Below are 7,605 nucleotides of genomic sequence, written 5' to 3' on the forward strand. Positions count from 1 at the left end.
CTGTATAGATCTAACCAGCAGGAAGCATAAGTAAATCTGGGAAGAAGGTTTGTTATTATTTTATGAGTCATTAGGAAATGCTTTATTGATAAAGAAAAAATTGCTAATATTTGAGAAAATCATTCTGAGTCAAAATCAAACATAACACATTGAATTTGCATAGCTATTGATGTATTTGGAAAAATATAGAAGCTAGTTATTGAAAGTGGAATGCAAAATAATAACAGAGAGAGTGAACTCTGTTTATCAAGGTATGATGTTCAGATGTATGGATTTTCAAAGAATACATTTTTCAAAGAAAGTAAGAATATGAGATGCTATAACAATTTGGGAAAATCTGATGTGCCCTGATCATGTATTGCTAATTTCAAACATCCTGACTCTCCTATAGATGAAATGATTAGTGTTTGGCTGGTCTCGAAAGGTGGAAATACAAAACCAGATATGTGTTTCAAACTATTTGCTTGATCTTTTGATTTTCTAGATTAAGAATGGACGAGAGAAGAATATGGAAACTGAGAAAAAAATAATTAGCAAATTATTACAATGATTCAGGAAAGAAAGAAATGATTGTAAAGCCATGGAAAATTGATGACTCGGCTCATGATTTTGAAATAGATTGTCACAAGACAATTCTAAAAGTTGCCACATTTAGAATTGGAAAATACACAAAAATTATAATATAAATTCAGATGTATTTTTCTTCATATTTTTTGAAGATTATTAGATACATATAGGTAGATGTTGATACAGCAACTGAATTTATGAGCCTTGCATTCTAAGCAGGCTTCCACACTGTGGGTATATATTTTAAAATCGTCAGCCTACAAAACACAGATATTCTATATTGCTTAAAAATATGAAGTTATTATTGAGAGAATGCATTCTGTTTGGGAGAAGTAGGAGCCTGAACCAGAGTGAATATCATATTTAGGGGGTAGAGATTTTTTCCAACTTTATTGAGGTACAATTAATAAAAATTGTGTATAGTTTTCTATTATAACAGCCTGAGATTTGTCATTTATTCTGGGGAAGGGATGGCTCTACTCCTCCCTGGAAAATATTCACTGACTTCAGGCTGCCTGGAGTCTGCTCAGCTGCCAGGATCTTGCTCACCACTGGGCCTGGACCCACCTTCTGGCCAGTGCTTCAGATGCAATTTGACCATACATAAGCTTTTGCCATCATCCTTGCCATTAATACAGCCCACTTCACCAAAAGGCTGTATCATTTCAGTATCCTCTGAAATAATCTCATTTAAAAGGGCTAGCTGTATCACCTGGTGAGAAAACAATTTACACCTCTCATGGTGAGACTGGGAGCCTTGTCTAGCACACTGGCATCTCCCTAAAGTACTCTAGCTGTTCCTGAGAGAAACAGAACCTTGGATCTTGGGGTCTCTGTTCTTCATTCTGAAGCTGACTACCTCATGTGAGACCACTACCAGAAGAAGAATGACAATTTTGAAATCCTGATTTCTCTCTGCCTTGCTTTGATTATAGGCATGTTCAATGCTCAGTCATGATGTTTTCATATACATTATAAAACAGTTACCACAGTTAAGCTAAGAAATGTATCTAGCATTACATATAATGTGGGAGAGAGCACTCAGAGTATAGTCGGCCCAGATTTAAAGAGTCCAGAGTTCTGTGCATTGGGGCTACATAACTGAGTCTTCTCTTATAAGAAACATTATGTTTCCACTGTACATTATCTCCCTAATTACCTTTCTGCTTCTACTACCACTGAAAAATTTTGACTGTTCATATTCCACCAATAACAAAGGCAAATTATATTGATATTTATATTACTTTATGTCACTGTTTACAGTTATTGGCAGAAAGTCTTCAAGTCATTTATGATGTGGCAAATGATAAGATTTCCTTCCTTATTCAAGATAGATAATATTTAATATTGTGAACATTTTAATATATGATATAATGTTTTGTGTGTTTACATATACCTATTTATATGAACATATGTGCATCGGATCTTAGCTATGGCCTTAATTATATGACATTTTTTTCAATTAAATTTTTATTTTTTATTATTAGTTACAGTTTATTAACTGTATCCCAGCTGTAGACCGCTTTTTCATTCCCTCCTAATCCCATCCTCCCTCCCTCCTTCATCTCCTCCCTGCCCCTTTCCAAGTCCACTGATAGGGAGGTTCTCCTCCCCTTCCATCTGACCCTAGCTTATCATGTATCTTCAGGACTGGCTGCCATGTCCTCCTCTGTGGCCTAGCAAGGCTGCACCTCCTTCGGGGGTTGGGGAGCAGGTCAAAGAGCCAGCCATTAAATTCATGTCAGAAATAGTCCCTGTTCCCCTTACTAGGGTACCCACTTGGATACTGAGCTACCATGGGCTACATCTGAGTATGGGGTTCTAGGTTGTATCCATGCATGGTCCTTGGTTGGAGACACAGTCTCATAAAAAATCCCTGTGCCCAGATATATTTGGCCCTTGTGGAGCTCCTGTCCTCTCCAGGTCATACTAACTCACCCTTCTTTGATATGATTCCCTGCACTCTGCCCAAGGTTTGTTATGAGTCTTAGCATCTGCTTTGATACACTCCTAGGTAGAGTCTTTCAAAGGCCCTCTGTGGTAGGCTCTTGTCCTGTTACGTGTGTCATCCTACTTCCAATGTCCATCCCATTTGTCTTTCTAAGTGAGGATTGATCATCTTACCCCGGGTACTCTTTCGTGTTTATTTTCTTTAGGTGTACAGATTTCAGTCTGTTTATCCTATCTTATAGGTCTAGTATCTACTTATAATTGAGTGTATATCATGTGTGTCTTTCTCCTTCTAGGGTACCTCACTCAGGATGATCTTTTCTAGGTCCCACCATTTGCCTGCAAAGTCATTATTTCTTTGTTTTTAATTTCTGAGTAGTATTCCATTGTGTAAAAGTACCACAATTTCTGTATTCATTCCTCTGTTGATGGACATCTGGGTTGTTTCTAGGTTTAGGCTATTACGAATAAGGCTGCTACAACCATGGTTGAGCAAATGTCCTTGTTGTGTATTTGAGTATCTTTTGGATAAATGCCTAGGATTGGTATGGCTGGATCTTGAGGAAGCGCTATTCCTAGTTGTCTGAGAAAGCACCATATTGCTTTCCAGAGTGGTTGTACAAGTTTACAGTCCCACCAACAATGGAGGAGGGTTCCCCTTTCTCCACAACCTCTCCAGCATGTGTTGTCCCTTGAGTTTTTTATCTTAGCCATTCTGAGTGTGTGTAAGGTGTAATCTCAGGGTCGTTTTGATTTGCATCTCTCTGATGACTAAGGATGTTGAGGATCCCTTTAAGTGTTTCCTGCCATTCTATATTCCTCTACAGAGAATTCTCTGTTTAGCTCCGTTCCAAATTTTTAAATTGGATTGTTTGTTTGATTTATTGCTTTTTAAATTCTTTAGTTCTTTATATATTCTGGATATCAGCCCACTGTCAGATATAGAGCTAGTGAAGATCCTTACCTACTCAGTAGGGTGTTGTTTTGTTCTCACAACAGTGTCTTTTGCTTTACAGGAGTGTTTCAGTTTCATGAGTTCCCACTTATTGATTGTTGCTCTTAGAGCTTGTGCTGTTGGTGTTCTGTTCAGGAAGTTGTCTCCTAGGCCAATGAGTTCAAGACTCTTCCCCACTTTTTCTTCTAACTGATTTAATATGTCTGGTTTTATGTTGAGGTCTTTGATCCACTTGGACTTTAGTTTTGTTCAGGGTGATGAATATGGATCTATTTTCATTTTTCTGCATGTAGACATCCAGGTGGACCAGCACCATTTGTTGAAGATGCTGTCTTTTTTCCATTGAATTGTTTTGGCTTCTTTGTCAAAAATCAAGTACTCATAGGTATGAGGGTTTATTTCTTGGTCTTCTATTCAGTTCCATTTATCCTCCATTCTGATTTTATGCGAATGGAATACAGTTTTTATTACTATTGCTCTGTTGTACAGCTTGAGATTAGGGCCGGAGATACCTCCAGATGATCTGTTTTGTACAGGATGGTTTTGGAAATTGCAGATTTTTTGTTTCTCTATATGAATGGAGAATTTTTCTTTCAAGGTCTGTAAAGAATTGTGTTGATATTTTGATGGGAACTGCATTGAATCTGTAGATTGCTTTTGGCAGGATGGACATTTTTACTACATTAATCCTACCAATCATGAGCACGGGAGATTTTTCCATCTTCTGATACCTTCTTCAATTTCCTTCTTCAGAAACTTGAAGTTTTTTTCAAACAGGTCTTCCACTTGTTTGGTAAGAGCCACCCCAAGTTACTTTATGTTATTAGTGCCTATTGTGAAGAGTGTTGTTTCCCTGATTTCTTTCCGGCCCTTTTGTCTTTGATATACAGGAGGGCTTCTGATTTTTCTGAGTCAGTTGTGTATCCAGCCAGTTTCCTGAAGGTGTTAATCAGTTTAAGGAGTTCTCTGGTTGAATTTTTGGGGTCACTCATATATATAATGATATCCTCTGCTAATAGTGAAACTTTGACCTCTTCCTTTCCGATTTGTATCCCCTTGATCTCCTTTAGTTGTCTTATTACTTTAGTTAAGAATTCAAGTACTATGTTGAAGAGATATGGAGAGAGTGGGCAGCCTTGCCTTGTCCCTGATTTCACTGGGATTGACTTAAGTTTCTCTCCATGGAGTTTGATTTTGCTCATAGGCTTGCTGTATATTGCCTTTACTATGTTTAGGTATGTGCCATGTATCCCTGATCTCTCCCAGACTTTCAATATGAAAGGGTGTTGAATTTTGTCAAATGTTTTTTTGGCATCTACGGAGATGGTCATGTGGTTTTTCTCCTTCAGTTTGTTTATATGGTGAATTACATTGATGGTTTTCCATATGTTGAACCACCCTTTCATGCCTGGGATAAAGCCTACTTGGTCAGGGTGGATGATAACTTTGATGTGTTCTTGGATTCAGTTTGCAAATATTATATTGAGTATTTTTCCATCAATGTTCATAGAGACATAGGTCTGAAATTCTCTTTTTTTGTTGGTTTTTTTTTGTGTGTGTGGTTTAGGTATCAAGGTGACTGTGGCTTCAAAGAATGAGTTTGGTAATATTCCTTCTGCTTCTATTGTGTGAAACAGTTTGAAGAGAATTGGAGTTAGTTCTTCTTTGAAGGTCTTGTAGGATTCTGCACTGAAACCATCTGGACCTGGGCTTTTTTTTTGGAAGGGAGACTGTTGATGAATGCTTCAAAATCCTTGGGGGATATCAGACTATTCAATCTTTCTACCTGATCTTGATTTTGGTATCTGGAATCTATAAAGAAAATTGTCCATTTCCTTTAGATTTTCAAATTTTGTGACATTATAGGCTTTTGTAGTATGACCTAATGATTGGCTTTCCTCAGTGTCTATAGTTAACGTTAGTATTTTGGAATACAACCTGTGTTAGTTACCCAGAGACCTATGATGTCATAGTTTCATGGCCACACCTGAAAGGTGTGGTTACCTTCCGACTTATAGGGCACACCCTGACATGTGGTCCCTCTCTTGTCCCCTCTCTCTCTTACTCACTTACTTTCTCTCTCTTACTTTTCCTTTCTCTCTCTATCTCTCTCTGGGGTGCCCCCCTTTCCTCCTCTCTCCCCCACCATGTCCCACTACTCACATCCTCCATATCCCTCCTAATAAACCTCTTGCAGAGAATATTAGTTGTCCCCCTGCTTCATCTATTTTTAATTTATAACATTGGTGCATTGGCCAGGAATTGAACCTGGGGCAACTGCTTGGAAGGCAGCTATGCTCACCACTATAACACCAATGTTATAAATTAAAAATATATGAAGCCTTTGTAGGGGCCGGTGCTCCACTTGGCAGGATCTCCGTAGGAGAACTATTCTTTCTATAGCTAATTAATGTTTTTATCATGAAAGGATATAAATATATCAAATGCTTTCCTGTGTATCTGTATGTGATCAAATTTTCTTTAATCTTATTTGATCAATCAACTTGAAATGATTTGAATGTATAAAATAATGCATTTGAATAAGAAAGAATACATATTTTCCTAGAGGGAAAATAAAACATACACAAACATAGTGCATATTATGGGCCTTTGTATAAGTTTCTTGCTTCATTGTTGCAATTAAATACCTGACAGAACAACTTTAAAAAAAGGGATTTGTTTTGGTTCACAGTTGAAAGGTATAGTCCACCATGATAGGGGATCCATGACAGTAGGAGCTTGAAGAAACTGGTCAACTTGCAGTCACAATCAGACAGTAAAGAGTGACAAAAGTTAATGTTCAGATCACTTTCTACTTTTGTTCAGTGCAGGACTCAAGGCCATTGAACGGTACCACCCAAATTTAAGGTGGATCATCCCACCTCAATAAATATAACTTGATCATCCTTCACAGACATACCAAAATATTTATTTCTATAGGGTTTTAAAGTATAATTTATTAACTTTATATTCCAGTTCTAGCACTCTCTCTCATCTCTTCCTGCACCCAACCTCCCTCCCTCTTCCTCCCCTATCCCTCTATCCTCATCCAATGAGAATGGAAGTCCTTCTCCCTTACTGTATGACCCTAGCTTATCAGGCCCCATTAGGACTACCTGGATCTTCTTTCTCTGTGGGCTGCCTAGGTGGCCACACCAAGGTGAAGTGATCAAGGAACAGGCAAATGAGTTCATGTCAGAGACTGTCTCTTCTCCTCTTACTAGGGGAACCATATGGAGACTGAGCTTTCTGGGCTACATCACAGAAGGGGGTTTAGGTCCTCTCTACACACAGTCTTTGATTGATACTTCAGTCTCTGAAGTACCCCTTGGGCCCTGTTATTTTGGCTTTGTAGGTCTCTTTGTTGGCTTTTGTCCCCACCAGATACTTTTATATCCTCCTTTTTCCATAAGACTCCCTATGCTCTCTCTAAAGTTTGTCTGTGAGTCTCTGCATCTACTTCAATCCCCTGCTGGGTGGAGTCTTTTAGAGGACATCTGTCATAGGCTCCCATCCCATTCCCTCTCTTCTAGTGCTTCTGGTGTATATCCTGTTTTCCATTCTTAATGAGAATTAAGTGTCTATGCTAGGTTCCTCCTTGTCATTTAGCTTCTTTAGGTCTGTAGGTTTTAGAATGTTTATCCTATGTAATATGGCTAATATCCACTCATAAGTGAGTATACACAATGTGTGTCTTTCTGCTTCTGGGATACTTCACCCAGGATGATCTTTTCTAGATCCATCAATTTGCCTGCAAATTTCACAATTTCCCTGTTTTTAATAGGTGAGTAGCATTTCATTGTGGAAATGTACCACAATTTCTATATCCATTACTCAGTTGAGGGACATCTGGGTTGTTTCCATGTTCTGGCTATTACAAAGAAAACTGATACAAACATATTTGAGCAAATGTCTTCATGGTGTACTTGAATATATTTTGGATATATGCCTAGGAGTGGTATAGCTGGATCTTGAGGAGCACTATTCCTAATTGTCTGAGAAATTACTAGATTGATTTAGAAAGTGGTTGTGCAAGTTTGCATTCCACCAGCAATGAAGAAGGGTTCCCCTATATTTGGATTGGATTATTTGGTTTGTTGATATTTAATTTCTTGAGTTCATTACTTATTCTG

At 38.1% G+C, this 7,605-nt stretch overlaps 1 non-coding gene across 1 annotated transcript; it reads right to left on the bottom strand.

The window, feature by feature from the left end:
- Positions 1 to 5,719: 5,719 nt before the first annotated feature.
- On the bottom strand, positions 5,720 to 5,791 carry Trnag-ucc (transfer RNA glycine (anticodon UCC)). The gene has a single exon. It is a non-coding gene; the product is annotated as a tRNA-Gly (tRNA).
- Between the last annotated feature and the right edge of the window lie 1,814 nt (positions 5,792 to 7,605).

This window comes from Psammomys obesus, unplaced genomic scaffold (assembly GCF_907164565.1).
Source record: "Psammomys obesus unplaced genomic scaffold, mPsaObe1.curated_primary_1811, whole genome shotgun sequence".
Classification (NCBI taxonomy): Eukaryota; Metazoa; Chordata; class Mammalia; order Rodentia; family Muridae; genus Psammomys; species Psammomys obesus.